Source organism: Ambystoma mexicanum, unplaced genomic scaffold, assembly GCF_040938575.1.
Source record: "Ambystoma mexicanum isolate Mex_15411 unplaced genomic scaffold, UKY_AmexF1_1 Mex_scaf1, whole genome shotgun sequence".
Lineage (NCBI taxonomy): Eukaryota > Metazoa > Chordata > Amphibia > Caudata > Ambystomatidae > Ambystoma > Ambystoma mexicanum.
Genome location: NW_027182324.1, coordinates 2,532,802 through 2,548,718, shown reverse-complemented (window position 1 = coordinate 2,548,718; position 15,917 = coordinate 2,532,802). Strand labels below are relative to the sequence as shown.

Sequence of the window (15,917 nt, the reverse complement as noted above, 5' to 3'; positions counted from 1 at the left end):
ATGACTCTAAGGTAGTGGAGTCCAGAATTCTTGGATGCTTTGCCAACATTTCAAGCCTGACTGTGCTTCTAAATAGCATGAAATAACAATCTTTGTACAAAGTTTTAATATTGGGGAGACAGATTGGTCGAAAAAAAAGCAGACAGGCGCTGCTGAGATTCGAACTCAGGATCTCCTGTTTACTAGACAGGCGCTTTAACCAACTAAGCCACAGCACCTCTTTTGCATCTGATCTCCTGTCCTTCCTCATGTAATCATTTAGAAGTGAAATCCACTTTTTTAAGGCTGGGCTTCTGTTGCAATATAACTTTTCAAAATGTTTTCCAATTGACTGAAACTCCATTGCACAAAACGAGCATGTCATTAATCGTCGATTTAGAGTGGACTGCATTGCCCAGTGTGTGCATTGAGGAGCACATGTTCGTCTTTACTGGGGAGCAAGTTTGCACTCATTAATGTGGCAAAACATTCAAATCCGTAAGTGGGTGAACATTAAAGTCCTAGATGCTGCAAATCTCTATATCTGGATACGGAATGACTGAAAAAAGTTATGTCTCGAGTGTCAAAATGTGTGTAATGCACTAGTAATTCATTTCCTTTATTGACCAGTGAGGTAGCCATGTATGGAGGTGCTGTAGAGTGAAAATCAAGTTTCAAATGGGCAGTGATCCCTGTGCCTGGATAGCTCAGTCGGTAGAGCATCAGACTTTTAATCTGAGGGTCCAGGGTTCAAGTCCCTGTTCAGGCGTATCTTTGCTTCTTTTACAAAAAATTTAGCAGGAAATATGAATTGCTCATTCTAATATGTGCTATTTCTGATGGCATCGCAACCTTGGGCAATATGACTCTAAGGTAGTGGAGTCCAGAATTCTTGGATGCTTTGCCAACGTTTCAAGCCTGACTGTGCTTCTAAATAGCATGAAATAACAATCTTTGTACAAAGTTTTAATATTGGGGAGACAGATTGGTCGAAAAAAAAGCAGACAGGCGCTGCTGAGATTCGAACTCAGGATCTCCTGTTTACTAGACAGGCGCTTTAACCAACTAAGCCACAGCACCTCTTTTGCATCTGATCTCCTGTCCTTCCTCATGTAATCATTTAGAAGTGAAATCCACTTTTTTTAAGGCTGGGCTTCTGTTGCAATATAACTTTACAAAATGTTTTCCAATTGACTGAAACTCCATTGCACAAAACGAGCATGTCATTAATCGTCGATTTAGAGTGGACTGCATTGCCCAGTGTGTGCATTGAGGAGCACATGTTCGTCTTTACTGGGGAGCAAGTTTGCACTCATGAATGTGGCAAAACATTCAAATCCGTAAGTGGGTGAACATTAAAGTCCTAGATGCTGCAAATCTCTATATCTGGATACGGAATGACTGAAAAAAGTTATGTCTCCAGTGTCAAAATGTGTGTAATGCACTAGTAATTCATTTCCTTTATTGACCAGTGAGGTAGCCATGTATGGAGGTGCTGTAGAGTGAAAATCAAGTTTCAAATGGGCAGTGATCCCTGTGCCTGGATAGCTCAGTCGGTAGAGCATCAGACTTTTAATCTGAGGGTCCAGGGTTCAAGTCCCTGTTCAGGCGTATCTTTGCTTCTTTTACAAAAAATTTAGCAGGAAATATGAATTGCTCATTCTAATATGTGCTATTTCTGATGGCATCGCAACCTTGGGCAATATGACTCTAAGGTAGTGGAGTCCAGAATTCTTGGATGCTTTGCCAACATTTCAAGCCTGACTGTGCTTCTAAATAGCATGAAATAACAATCTTTGTACAAAGTTTTAATATTGGGGAGACAGATTGGTCGAAAAAAAAGCAGACAGGCGCTGCTGAGGTTCGAACTCAGGATCTCCAGTTTACTAGACAGGCGCTTTAACCAACTAAGCCACAGCACCTCTTTTGCATCTGATCTCCTGTCCTTCCTCATGTAATCATTTAGAAGTGAAATCCACTTTTTTTAAGGCTGGGCTTCTGTTGCAATATAACTTTACAAAATGTTTTCCAATTGACTGAAACTCCATTGCACAAAACGAGCATGTCATTAATCGTTGATTTAGAGTGGACTGCATTGCCCAGTGTGTGTATTGAGGAGCACATGTTCGCCTTTACTGGGGAGCAATTTTGCACTCATGAATGTGGCAAAACATTCAAATCCGTAAGTGGGTGAACATTAAAGTCCTAGATGCTGCAAATCTCTATATCTGGATACGGAATGACTGAAAAAAGTTATGTCTCCAGTGTCAAAATGTGTGTAATGCACTAGTAATTCATTTCCTTTATTGACCAGTGAGGTAGCCATGTATGGAGGTGCTGTAGAGTGAAAATCAAGTTTCAAATGGGCAGTGATCCTTGTGCCTGGATAGCTCAGTCGGTAGAGCATCAGACTTTTAATCTGAGGGTCCAGGGTTCAAGTCCCTGTTCAGGCGTACCTTTGCTTCTTTTACAAAAAATTAAGCAGGAAATATGAATTGCTCATTCTAATATGTGCTATTTCTGATGGCATCGCAACCTTGGGCAATATGACTCTAAGGTAGTGGAGTCCAGAGTTCTTGGATGCTTTGCCAACATTTCAAGCCTGACTGTGCTTCTAAATAGCATGAAACAGCAATCTTTGTACAAAGTTTTAATATTGGGGAGACAGATTGGTCGAAAAAAAAGCAGACAGGCGCTGCTGAGATTCGAACTCAGGATCTCCTGTTTACTAGACAGGCGCTTTAACCAACTAAGCCACAGCACCTTTTTTGCATCTGGTCTCCTTTCCTTCCTCATGTAATCATTTAGAAGTGAAATCCACTTTTTTAAGGCTGGGCTTCTGTTGCAATATAACTTTTCAAAATGTTTTCCAATTGACTGAAACTCCATTGCACAAAACGAGCATGTCATTAATCGTCGATTTAGAGTGGACTGCATTGCCCAGTGTGTGCATTGAGGAGCACATGTTCGTCTTTACTGGGGAGCAAGTTTGCACTCATGAATGTGGCAAAACATTCAAATCCGTAAGTGGGTGAACATTAAAGTCCTAGATGCTGCAAATCTCTATATCTGGATACGGAATGACTGAAAAAAGTTATGTCTCCAGTGTCAAAATGTGTGTAATGCACTAGTAATTCATTTCCTTTATTGACCAGTGAGGTAGCCATGTGTGGAGGTGCTGTAGAGTGAAAATCAAGTTTCAAATGGGCACTGATCCTTGTGCCTGGATAGCTCAGTCGGTAGAGCATCAGACTTTTAATCTGAGGGTCCAGGGTTCAAGTCCCTGTTCAGGCGTACCTTTGCTTCTTTTACAAAAAATTAAGCAGGAAATATGAATTGCTCATTCTAATATGTGCTATTTCTGATGGCATCGCAACCTTGGGCAATATGACTCTAAGGTAGTGGAGTCCAGAGTTCTTGGATGCTTTGCCAACATTTCAAGCCTGACTGTGCTTCTAAATAGCATGAAACAGCGATCTTTGTACAAAGTTTTAATATTGGGGAGACAGATTGGTCGAAAAAAAAGCAGACAGGCGCTGCTGAGATTCGAACTCAGGATCTCCTGTTTACTAGACAGGCGCTTTAACCAACTAAGCCACAGCACCTTTTTTGCATCTGGTCTCCTTTCCTTCCTCATTTAATCATTTAGAAGTGAAATCCACTTTTTTAAGGCTGGGCTTCTGTTGCAATATAACTTTTCAAAATGTTTTCCAATTGACTGAAACTCCATTGCACAAAACGAGCATGTCATTAATCGTCGATTTAGAGTGGACTGCATTGCCCAGTGTGTGCATTGAGGAGCACATGTTCGTCTTTACTGGGGAGCAAGTTTGCACTCATGAATGTGGCAAAACATTCAAATCCGTAAGTGGGTGAACATTAAAGTCCTAGATGCTGCAAATCTCTATATCTGGATACGGAATGACTGAAAAAAGTTATGTCTCCAGTGTCAAAATGTGTGTAATGCACTAGTAATTCATTTCCTTTATTGACCAGTGAGGTAGCCATGTATGGAGGTGCTGTAGAGTGAAAATCAAGTTTCAAATGGGCAGTGATCCCTGTGCCTGGATAGCTCAGTCGGTAGAGCATCAGACTTTTAATCTGAGGGTCCAGGGTTCAAGTCCCTGTTCAGGCGTATCTTTGCTTCTTTTACAAAAAATTTAGCAGGAAATATGAATTGCTCATTCTAATATGTGCTATTTCTGATGGCATCGCAACCTTGGGCAATATGACTCTAAGGTAGTGGAGTCCAGAGTTCTTGGATGCTTTGCCAACATTTCAAGCCTGACTGTGCTTCTAAATAGCATGAAACAGCAATCTTTGTACAAAGTTTTAATATTGGGGAGACAGATTGGTCGAAAAAAAAAGCAGACAGGCGCTGCTGAGATTCGAACTCAGGATCTCCTGTTTACTAGACAGGCGCTTTAACCAACTAAGCCACAGCACCTCTTTTGCATCTGATCTCCTTTCCTTCCTCATGTAATCATTTAGAAGTGAAATCCACTTTTTTTAAGGCTGGGCTTCTGTTGCAATATAACTTTACAAAATGTTTTCCAATTGACTGAAACTCCATTGCACAAAACGAGCATGTCATTAATCGTTGATTTAGAGTGGACTGCATTGCCCAGTGTGTGTATTGAGGAGCACATGTTCGCCTTTACTGGGGAGCAATTTTGCACTCATGAATGTGGCAAAACATTCAAATCCGTAAGTGGGTGAACATTAAAGTCCTAGATGCTGCAAATCTCTATATCTGGATACGGAATGACTGAAAAAAGTTATGTCTCCAGTGTCAAAATGTGTGTAATGCACTAGTAATTCATTTCCTTTATTGACCAGTGAGGTAGCCATGTATGGAGGTGCTGTAGAGTGAAAATCAAGTTTCAAATGGGCAGTGATCCTTGTGCCTGGATAGCTCAGTCGGTAGAGCATCAGACTTTTAATCTGAGGGTCCAGGGTTCAAGTCCCTGTTCAGGCGTACCTTTGCTTCTTTTACAAAAAATTAAGCAGGAAATATGAATTGCTCATTCTAATATGTGCTATTTCTGATGGCATCGCAACCTTGGGCAATATGATTCTAAGGTAGTGGAGTCCAGAGTTCTTGGATGCTTTGCCAACATTTCAAGCCTGACTGTGCTTCTAAATAGCATGAAATAGCAATCTTTGTACAAAGTTTTAATATTGGGGAGACAGATTGGTCGAAAAAAAAGCAGACAGGCGCTGCTGAGATTCGAACTCAGGATCTCCTGTTTACTAGACAGGCGCTTTAACCAACTGAGCCACAGCACCTTTTTTGCATCTGGTCTCCTTTCCTTCCTCATGTAATCAATCAGAAGTGAAATCCACTTTTTTAAGGCTGGGCTTCTGTTGCAATATAACTTTTCAAAATGTTTTCCAATTGACTGAAACTCCATTGCACAAAACGAGCATGTCATTAATCGTCGATTTAGAGTGGACTGCATTGCCCAGTGTGTGCATTGAGGAGCACATGTTCGTCTTTACTGGGGAGCAAGTTTGCACTCATGAATGTGGCAAAACATTCAAATCCGTAAGTGGGTGAACATTAAAGTCCTAGATGCTGCAAATCTCTATATCTGGATACGGAATGACTGAAAAAAGTTATGTCTCCAGTGTCAAAATGTGTGTAATGCACTAGTAATTCATTTCCTTTATTGACCAGTGAGGTAGCCATGTATGGAGGTGCTGTAGAGTGAAAATCAAGTTTCAAATGGCAGTGATCCATCTGCCTGGATAGCTCGGTCAGTAGAGCATCAGACTTTTAATCTGAGGGTCCAGGGTTCAAGTCCCTGTTCAGGCGTACCTTTGCTTCTTTTACAAAAAATTAAGCAGGAAATATGAATTGCTCATTCTAATATGTGCTATTTCTGATGGCATCGCAACCTTGGGCAATATGACTCTAAGGTAGTGGAGTCCAGAGTTCTTGGATGCTTTGCCAACATTTCAAGCCTGACTGTGCTTCTAAATAGCATGAAACAGCAATCTTTGTACAAAGTTTTAATATTGGGGAGACAGATTGGTCGAAAAAAAAGCAGACAGGCGCTGCTGAGATTCGAACTCAGGATCTCCTGTTTACTAGACAGGCGCTTTAACCAACTAAGCCACAGCACCTTTTTTGCATCTGGTCTCCTTTCCTTCCTCATGTAAACATTTAGAAGTGAAATCCACTTTTTTAAGGCTGGGCTTCTGTTGCTATATAACTTTACAAAATGTTTTCCAATTGACTGAAACTCCATTGCACAAAACGAGCATGTCATTAATCGTCGATTTAGAGTGGACTGCATTGCCCAGTGTGTGCATTGAGGAGCACATGTTCGTCTTTACTGGGGAGCAAGTTTGCACTCATGAATGTGGCAAAACATTCAAATCCGTAAGTGGGTGAACATTAAAGTCCTAGATGCTGCAAATCTCTATATCTGGATACGGAATGACTGAAAAAAGTTATGTCTCCAGTGTCAAAATGTGTGTAATGCACTAGTAATTCATTTCCTTTATTGACCAGTGAGGTAGCCATGTATGGAGGTGCTGTAGAGTGAAAATCAAGTTTCAAATGGGCAGTGATCCCTGTGCCTGGATAGCTCAGTCGGTAGAGCATCAGACTTTTAATTTGAGGGTCCAGGGTTCAAGTCCCTGTTCAGGCGTATCTTTGCTTCTTTTACAAAAAATTTAGCAGGAAATATGAATTGCTCATTCTAATATGTGCTATTTCTGATGGCATCGCAACCTTGGGCAATATGACTCTAAGGTAGTGGAGTCCAGAATTCTTGGATGCTTTGCCCACATTTCAAGCCTGACTGTGCTTCTAAATAGCATGAAATAACAATCTTTGTACAAAGTTTTAATATTGGGGAGACAGATTGGTCGAAAAAAAAGCAGACAGGCGCTGCTGAGATTCGAACTCAGGATCTCCTGTTTACTAGACAGGCGCTTTAACCAACTAAGCCACAGCACCTCTTTTGCATCTGATCTCCTTTCCTTCCTCATTTAATCATTTAGAAGTGGAATCCACTTTTTTTAAGGCTGGGCTTCTGTTGCAATATAACTTTACAAAATGTTTTCCAATTGACTGAAACTCCATTGCACAAAACGAGCATGTCATTAATCGTTGATTTAGAGTGGACTGCATTGCCCAGTGTGTGTATTGAGGAGCACATGTTCGCCTTTACTGGGGAGCAATTTTGCACTCATGAATGTGGCAAAACATTCAAATCCGTAAGTGGGTGAACATTAAAGTCCTAGATGCTGCAAATCTCTATATCTGGATACGGAATGACTGAAAAAAGTTATGTCTCCAGTGTCAAAATGTGTGTAATGCACTAGTAATTCATTTCCTTTATTGACCAGTGAGGTAGCCATGTATGGAGGTGCTGTAGAGTGAAAATCAAGTTTCAAATGGGCAGTGATCCCTGTGCCTGGATAGCTCAGTCGGTAGAGCATCAGACTTTTAATCTGAGGGTCCAGGGTTCAAGTCCCTGTTCAGGCGTACCTTTGCTTCTTTTACAAAAAATTAAGCAGGAAATATGAATTGCTCATTCTAATATGTGCTGTTTCTGATGGCATCGCAACCTTGGGCAATATGACTCTAAGGTAGTGGAGTCCAGAGTTCTTGGATGCTTTGCCAACATTTCAAGCCTGACTGTGCTTCTAAATAGCATGAAATAGCAATCTTTGTACAAAGTTTTAATATTGGGGAGACAGATTGGTCGAAAAAAAAGCAGACAGGCGCTGCTGAGATTCAAACTCAGGATCTCCTGTTTACTAGACAGGCGCTTTAACCAACTAAGCCAGAGCACCTTTTTTGCATCTGGTCTCCTTTCCTTCCTCATGTAATCAATCAGAAGTGAAATCCACTTTTTTAAGGCTGGGCTTCTGTTGCAATATAACTTTTCAAAATGTTTTCCAATTGACTGAAACTCCATTGCACAAAACGAGCATGTCATTAATCGTCGATTTAGAGTGGACTGCATTGCCCAGTGTGTGCATTGAGGAGCACATGTTCGTCTTTACTGGGGAGAAAGTTTGCACTCATGAATGTGGCAAAACATTCAAATCCGTAAGTGGGTGAACATTAAAGTCCTAGATGCTGCAAATCTCTATATCTGGATACGGAATGACTGAAAAAAGTTATGTCTCCAGTGTCAAAATGTGTGTAATGCACTAGTAATTCATTTCCTTTATTGACCAGTGAGGTAGCCGTGTATGGAGGTGCTGTAGAGTGAAAATCAGGTTTCAAATGGGCAGTGATCCCTGTGCCTGGATAGCTCAGTCGGTAGAGCATCAGACTTTTAATCTGAGGGTCCAGGGTTCAAGTCCCTGTTCAGGGGTACCTTTGCTTCTTTTACAAAAAATTAAGCAGGAAATATGAATTGCTCATTCTAATATGTGCTATTTCTGATGGCATCGCAACCTTGGGCAATATGACTCTAAGGTAGTGGAGTCCAGAGTTCTTGGATGCTTTGCCAACATTTCAAGCCTCACTGTGCTTCTAAATAGCATGAAATAGCAATCTTTGTACAAAGTTTTAATATTGGGGAGACAGATTGGTCGAAAAAAAAGCAGACAGGCGCTGCTGAGATTCGAACTCAGGATCTCCTGTTTACTAGACAGGCGCTTTAACCAACTAAGCCACAGCACCCTTTTTGCATCTGGTCTCCTTTCCTTCCTCATGTAATCATTTAGAAGTGAAATCCACTTTTTTAAGGCTGGGCTTCTGTTGCAATATAACTTTTCAAAATGTTTTCCAATTGACTGAAACTCCATTGCACAAAACGAGCATGTCATTAATCGTCGATTTAGAGTGGACTGCATTGCCCAGTGTGTGCATTGAGGAGCACATGTTCGTCTTTACTGGGGAGCAAGTTTGCACTCATGAATGTGGCAAAACATTCAAATCCGTAAGTGGGTGAACATTAAAGTCCTAGATGCTGCAAATCTCTATATCTGGATACGGAATGACTGAAAAAAGTTATGTCTCCAGTGTCAAAATGTGTGTAATGCACTAGTAATTCATTTCCTTTATTGACCAGTGAGGTAGCCATGTATGGAGGTGCTGTAGAGTGAAAATCAAGTTTCAAATGGCAGTGATCCATCTGCCTGGATAGCTCAGTCTGTAGGGCATCAGACTTTTAATCTGAGGGTCCAGGGTTCAAGTCCCTGTTCAGGCGTACCTTTGCTTCTTTTACAAAAAATTAAGCAGGAAATATGAATTGCTCATTCTAATATGTGCTATTTCTGATGGCATCGCAACCTTGGGCAGTATGACTCTAAGGTAGTGGAGTCCAGAGTTCTTGGATGCTTTGCCAACATATCAAGCCTGACTGTGCTTCTAAATAGCATGAAATAGCAATCTTTGTACAAAGTTTTAATATTGGGGAGACAGATTGGTCGAAAAAAAGCAGACAGGCGCTGCTGAGATTCGAACTCAGGATCTCCTGTTTACTAGACAGGCGCTTTAACCAACTAAGCCACAGCACCTTTTTTGCATCTGGTCTCCTTTCCTTCCTCATGTAATCATTTAGAAGTGAAATCCACTTTTTTAAGGCTGGGCTTCTGTTGCAATATAACTTTTCAAAATGTTTTCCAATTGACTGAAACTCCATTGCACAAAACGAGCATGTCATTAATCGTCGATTTAGAGTGGACTGCATTGCCCAGTGTGTGCATTGAGGAGCACATGTTCGTCTTTACTGGGGAGCAAGTTTGCACTCATTAATGTGGCAAAACATTCAAATCCGTAAGTGGGTGAACATTAAAGTCCTAGATGCTGCAAATCTCTATATCTGGATACGGAATGACTGAAAAAAGTTATGTCTCCAGTGTCAAAATGTGTGTAATGCACTAGTAATTCATTTCCTATATTGACCAGTGAGGTAGCCATGTATGGAGGTGCTGTAGAGTGAAAATCAAGTTTCAAATGGGCAGTGATCCCTGTGCCTGGATAGCTCAGTCGGTAGTGCATCAGACTTTTAATCTGAGGGTCCAGGGTTCAAGTCCCTGTTCAGGCGTATCTTTGCTTCTTTTACAAAAAATTTAGCAGGAAATATGAATTGCTCATTCTAATATGTGCTATTTCTGATGGCATCGCAACCTTGGGCAATATGACTCTAAGGTAGTGGAGTCCAGAATTCTTGGATGCTTTGCCAACGTTTCAAGCCTGACTGTGCTTCTAAATAGCATGAAATAACAATCTTTGTACAAAGTTTTAATATTGGGGAGACAGATTGGTCGAAAAAAAAGCAGACAGGCGCTGCTGAGATTCGAACTCAGGATCTCCTGTTTACTAGACAGGCGCTTTAACCAACTAAGCCACAGCACCTCTTTTGCATCTGATCTCCTGTCCTTCCTCATGGAATCATTTAGAAGTGAAATCCACTTTTTTTAAGGCTGGGCTTCTGTTGCAATATAACTTTACAAAATGTTTTCCAATTGACTGAAACTCCATTGCACAAAACGAGCATGTCATTAATCGTCGATTTAGAGTGGACTGCATTGCCCAGTGTGTGCATTGAGGAGCACATGTTCGTCTTTACTGGCGAGCAAGTTTGCACTCATGAATGTGGCAAAACATTCAAATCCGTAAGTGGGTGAACATTAAAGTCCTAGATGCTGCAAATCTCTATATCTGGATACGGAATGACTGAAAAAAGTTATGTCTCCAGTGTCAAAATGTGTGTAATGCACTAGTAATTCATTTCCTTTATTGACCAGTGAGGTAGCCATGTATGGAGGTGCTGTAGAGTGAAAATCAAGTTTCAAATGGCAGTGATCCATCTGCCTGGATAGCTCAGTCGGTAGAGCATCAGACTTTTAATCTGAGGGTCCAGGGTTCAAGTCCCTGTTCAGGCGTACCTTTGCTTCTTTTACAAAAAATTAAGCAGGAAATATGAATTGCTCATTCTAATATATGCTATTTCTGATGGCATCGCAACCTTGGGCAATATGACTCTAAGGTAGTGGAGTCCAGAGTTCTTGGATGCTTTGCCAACATATCAAGCCTGACTGTGCTTCTAAATAGCATGAAATAGCAATCTTTGTACAAAGTTTTAATATTGGGGAGACAGATTGGTCGAAAAAAAGCAGACAGGCGCTGCTGAGATTCGAACTCAGGATCTCCTGTTTACTAGACAGGCGCTTTAACCAACTAAGCCACAGCACCTTTTTTGCATCTGGTCTCCTTTCCTTCCTCATGTAATCATTTAGAAGTGAAATCCACTTTTTTAAGGCTGGGCTTCTGTTGCAATATAACTTTTCAAAATGTTTTCCAATTGACTGAAACTCCATTGCACAAAACGAGCATGTCATTAATCGTCGATTTAGAGTGGACTGCATTGCCCAGTGTGTGCATTGAGGAGCACATGTTCGTCTTTACTGGGGAGCAAGTTTGCACTCATTAATGTGGCAAAACATTCAAATCCGTAAGTGGGTGAACATTAAAGTCCTAGATGCTGCAAATCTCTATATCTGGATACGGAATGACTGAAAAAAGTTATGTCTCCAGTGTCAAAATGTGTGTAATGCACTAGTAATTCATTTCCTTTATTGACCAGTGAGGTAGCCATGTATGGAGGTGCTGTAGAGTGAAAATCAAGTTTCAAATGGGCAGTGATCCCTGTGCCTGGATAGCTCAGTCAGTAGTGCATCAGACTTTTAATCTGAGGGTCCAGGGTTCAAGTCCCTGTTCAGGCGTATCTTTGCTTCTTTTACAAAAAATTTAGCAGGAAATATGAATTGCTCATTCTAATATGTGCTATTTCTGATGGCATCGCAACCTTGGGCAATATGACTCTAAGGTAGTGGAGTCCAGAATTCTTGGATGCTTTGCCAACGTTTCAAGCCTGACTGTGCTTCTAAATAGCATGAAATAACAATCTTTGTACAAAGTTTTAATATTGGGGAGACAGATTGGTCGAAAAAAAAGCAGACAGGCGCTGCTGAGATTCGAACTCAGGATCTCCTGTTTACTAGACAGGCGCTTTAACCAACTAAGCCACAGCACCTCTTTTGCATCTGATCTCCTGTCCTTCCTCATGTAATCATTTAGAAGTGAAATCCACTTTTTTTAAGGCTGGGCTTCTGTTGCAATATAACTTTACAAAATGTTTTCCAATTGACTGAAACTCCATTGCACAAAACGAGCATGTCATTAATCGTCGATTTAGAGTGGACTGCATTGCCCAGTGTGTGCATTGAGGAGCACATGTTCGTCTTTACTGGCGAGCAAGTTTGCACTCATGAATGTGGCAAAACATTCAAATCCGTAAGTGGGTGAACATTAAAGTCCTAGATGCTGCAAATCTCTATATCTGGATACGGAATGACTGAAAAAAGTTATGTCTCCAGTGTCAAAATGTGTGTAATGCACTAGTAATTCATTTCCTTTATTGACCAGTGAGGTAGCCATGTATGGAGGTGCTGTAGAGTGAAAATCAAGTTTCAAATGGCAGTGATCCATCTGCCTGGATAGCTCAGTCAGTAGAGCATCAGACTTTTAATCTGAGGGTCCAGGGTTCAAGTCCCTGTTCAGGCGTACCTTTGCTTCTTTTACAAAAAATTAAGCAGGAAATATGAATTGCTCATTCTAATATGTGCTATTTCTGATGGCATCGCAACCTTGGGCAATATGACTCTAAGGTAGTGGAGTCCAGAGTTCTTGGATGCTTTGCCAACATTTCAAGCCTGACTGTGCTTCTAAATAGCATGAAATAACAATCTTTGTACAAAGTTTTAATATTGGGGAGACAGATTGGTCGAAAAAAAAGCAGACAGGCGCTGCTGAGATTCAAACTCAGGATCTCCAGTTTACTAGACAGGCGCTTTAACCAACTAAGCCACAGCACCTCTTTTGCATCTGATCTCCTGTCCTTCATCATGTAATCATTTAGAAGTGAAATCCACTTTTTTTAAGGCTGGGCTTCTGTTGCAATATAACTTTACAAAATGTTTTCCAATTGACTGAAACTCCATTGCACAAAACGAGCATGTCATTAATCGTTGATTTAGAGTGGACTGCATTGCCCAGTGTGTGTATTGAGGAGCACATGTTCGCCTTTACTGGGGAGCAATTTTGCACTCATGAATGTGGCAAAACATTCAAATCCGTAAGTGGGTGAACATTAAAGTCCTAGATGCTGCAAATCTCTATATCTGGATACGGAATGACTGAAAAAAGTTATGTCTCCAGTGTCAAAATGTGTGTAATGCACTAGTAATTCATTTCCTTTATTGACCAGTGAGGTTGCCATGTATGGAGGTGCTGTAGAGTGAAAATCAAGTTTCAAACGGGCAGTGATCCCTGTGCCTAGATAGCTCAGTCGGTAGAGCATCAGACATTTAATCTGAGGGTCCAGGGTTCAAGTCCCTGTTCAGGCGTATCTTTGCTTCTTTTACAAAAAATTAAGCAGGAAATATGAATTGCTCATTCTAATATGTGCTATTTCTGATGGCATCGCAACCTTGGGCAATATGACTCTAAGGTAGTGGAGTCCAGAGTTCTTGGATGCTTTGCCAACATTTCAAGCCTCACTGTGCTTCTAAATAGCATGAAACAGCAATCTTTGTACAAAGTTTTAATATTGGGGAGACAGATTGGTCGAAAAAAAAGCAGACAGGCGCTGCTGAGATTCAAACTCAGGATCTCCTGTTTACTAGACAGGCGCTTTAACCAACTAAGCCACAGCACCTTTTTTGCATCTGGTCTCCTTTCCTTCCTCATGTAATCATTTAGAAGTGAAATCCACTTTTTTAAGGCTGGGCTTCTGTTGCAATATAACTTTTCAAAATGTTTTCCAATTGACTGAAACTCCATTGCACAAAACGAGCATGTCATTAATCGTCGATTTAGAGTGGACTGCATTGCCCAGTGTGTGCATTGAGGAGCACATGTTCGTCTTTACTGGGGAGCAAGTTTGCACTCATGAATGTGGCAAAACATTCAAATCCGTAAGTGGGTGAACATTAAAGTCCTAGATGCTGCAAATCTCTATATCTGGATACGGAATGACTGAAAAAAGTTATGTCTCCAGTGTCAAAATGTGTGTAATGCACTAGTAATTCATTTCCTTTATTGACCAGTGAGGTAGCCATGTATGGAGGTGCTGTAGAGTGAAAATCAAGTTTCAAATGGGCAGTGATCCCTGTGCCTGGATAGCTCAGTCGGTAGAGCATCAGACTTTTAATTTGAGGGTCCAGGGTTTAACCAACTAAGCCACAGCACCTCTTTTGCATCTGATCTCCTTTCCTTCCTCATGTAATCATTTAGAAGTGGAATCCACTTTTTTTAAGGCTGGGCTTCTGTTGCAATATAACTTTACAAAATGTTTTCCAATTGACTGAAACTCCATTGCACAAAACGAGCATGTCATTAATCGTTGATTTAGAGTGGACTGCATTGCCCAGTGTGTGTATTGAGGAGCACATGTTCGCCTTTACTGGGGAGCAATTTTGCACTCATGAATGTGGCAAAACATTCAAATCCGTAAGTGGGTGAACATTAAAGTCCTAGATGCTGCAAATCTCTATATCTGGATACGGAATGACTGAAAAAAGTTATGTCTCCAGTGTCAAAATGTGTGTAATGCACTAGTAATTCATTTCCTTTATTGACCAGTGAGGTAGCCATGTATGGAGGTGCTGTAGAGTGAAAATCAAGTTTCAAATGGGCAGTGATCCCTGTGCCTGGATAGCTCAGTCGGTAGAGCATCAGACTTTTAATCTGAGGGTCCAGGGTTCAAGTCCCTGTTCAGGCGTACCTTTGCTTCTTTTACAAAAAATTAAGCAGGAAATATGAATTGCTCATTCTAATATGTGCTGTTTCTGATGGCATCGCAACCTTGGGCAATATGACTCTAAGGTAGTGGAGTCCAGAGTTCTTGGATGCTTTGCCAACATTTCAAGCCTGACTGTGCTTCTAAATAGCATGAAATAGCAATCTTTGTACAAAGTTTTAATATTGGGGAGACAGATTGGTCGAAAAAAAAGCAGACAGACGCTGCTGAGATTCAAACTCAGGATCTCCTGTTTACTAGACAGGCGCTTTAACCAACTAAGCCACAGCACCTTTTTTGCATCTGGTCTCCTTTCCTTCCTCATGTAATCAATCAGAAGTGAAATCCACTTTTTTAAGGCTGGGCTTCTGTTGCAATATAACTTTTCAAAATGTTTTCCAATTGACTGAAACTCCATTGCACAAAACGAGCATGTCATTAATCGTCGATTTAGAGTGGACTGCATTGCCCAGTGTGTGCATTGAGGAGCACATGTTCGTCTTTACTGGGGAGCAAGTTTGCACTCATGAATGTGGCAAAACATTCAAATCCGTAAGTGGGTGAACATTAAAGTCCTAGATGCTGCAAATCTCTATATCTGGATACGGAATGACTGAAAAAAGTTATGTCTCCAGTGTCAAAATGTGTGTAATGCACTAGTAATTCATTTCCTTTATTGACCAGTGAGGTAGCCATGTATGGAGGTGCTGTAGAGTGAAAATCAAGTTTCAAATGGGCAGTGATCCCTGTGCCTGGATAGCTCAGTCGGTAGAGCATCAGACTTTTAATCTGAGGGTCCAGGGTTCAAGTCCCTGTTCAGGTGTACCTTTGCTTCTTTTACAAAAAATTAAGCAGGAAATATGAATTGCTCATTCTAATATGTGCTATTTCTGATGGCATCGCAACCTTGGGCAATATGACTCTAAGGTAGTGGAGTCCAGAGTTCTTGGATGCTTTGCCAACATTTCAAGCCTCACTGTGCTTCTAAATAGCATGAAATAGCAATCTTTGTACAAAGTTTTAATATTGGGGAGACAGATTGGTCGAAAAAAAAGCAGACAGGCGCTGCTGAGATTCGAACTCAGGATCTTCTGTTTACTAGACAGGCGCTTTAACCAACTAAGCCACAGCACCCTTTTTGCATCTGGTCTCCTTTCC

At 41.0% G+C, this 15,917-nt stretch overlaps 12 non-coding genes across 12 annotated transcripts; all 12 read right to left on the bottom strand.

Annotated features, from left to right (window-relative positions):
* Nucleotides 1–144: 144 nt before the first annotated feature.
* Nucleotides 145–218, bottom strand: TRNAT-AGU (transfer RNA threonine (anticodon AGU)). Its single transcript has one exon. It is a non-coding gene; the product is annotated as a tRNA-Thr (tRNA).
* Nucleotides 219–985: 767 nt separating this feature from the next.
* TRNAT-AGU (transfer RNA threonine (anticodon AGU)) lies at nucleotides 986–1,059 on the bottom strand. Its single transcript has one exon. It is a non-coding gene; the product is annotated as a tRNA-Thr (tRNA).
* Nucleotides 1,060–2,669: 1,610 nt separating this feature from the next.
* Nucleotides 2,670–2,743, bottom strand: TRNAT-AGU (transfer RNA threonine (anticodon AGU)). The gene has a single exon. It is a non-coding gene; the product is annotated as a tRNA-Thr (tRNA).
* A 767-nt stretch (nucleotides 2,744–3,510) lies between these two features.
* On the bottom strand, nucleotides 3,511–3,584 carry TRNAT-AGU (transfer RNA threonine (anticodon AGU)). Its single transcript has one exon. It is a non-coding gene; the product is annotated as a tRNA-Thr (tRNA).
* A 768-nt stretch (nucleotides 3,585–4,352) lies between these two features.
* On the bottom strand, nucleotides 4,353–4,426 carry TRNAT-AGU (transfer RNA threonine (anticodon AGU)). Its single transcript has one exon. It is a non-coding gene; the product is annotated as a tRNA-Thr (tRNA).
* Nucleotides 4,427–6,034: 1,608 nt separating this feature from the next.
* Nucleotides 6,035–6,108, bottom strand: TRNAT-AGU (transfer RNA threonine (anticodon AGU)). The gene has a single exon. It is a non-coding gene; the product is annotated as a tRNA-Thr (tRNA).
* Nucleotides 6,109–6,875: 767 nt separating this feature from the next.
* On the bottom strand, nucleotides 6,876–6,949 carry TRNAT-AGU (transfer RNA threonine (anticodon AGU)). The gene has a single exon. It is a non-coding gene; the product is annotated as a tRNA-Thr (tRNA).
* A 1,609-nt stretch (nucleotides 6,950–8,558) lies between these two features.
* TRNAT-AGU (transfer RNA threonine (anticodon AGU)) lies at nucleotides 8,559–8,632 on the bottom strand. Its single transcript has one exon. It is a non-coding gene; the product is annotated as a tRNA-Thr (tRNA).
* Nucleotides 8,633–9,397: 765 nt separating this feature from the next.
* On the bottom strand, nucleotides 9,398–9,471 carry TRNAT-AGU (transfer RNA threonine (anticodon AGU)). Its single transcript has one exon. It is a non-coding gene; the product is annotated as a tRNA-Thr (tRNA).
* A 767-nt stretch (nucleotides 9,472–10,238) lies between these two features.
* TRNAT-AGU (transfer RNA threonine (anticodon AGU)) lies at nucleotides 10,239–10,312 on the bottom strand. Its single transcript has one exon. It is a non-coding gene; the product is annotated as a tRNA-Thr (tRNA).
* A 766-nt stretch (nucleotides 10,313–11,078) lies between these two features.
* Nucleotides 11,079–11,152, bottom strand: TRNAT-AGU (transfer RNA threonine (anticodon AGU)). Its single transcript has one exon. It is a non-coding gene; the product is annotated as a tRNA-Thr (tRNA).
* Nucleotides 11,153–11,919: 767 nt separating this feature from the next.
* On the bottom strand, nucleotides 11,920–11,993 carry TRNAT-AGU (transfer RNA threonine (anticodon AGU)). Its single transcript has one exon. It is a non-coding gene; the product is annotated as a tRNA-Thr (tRNA).
* Nucleotides 11,994–15,917: the final 3,924 nt, after the last annotated feature.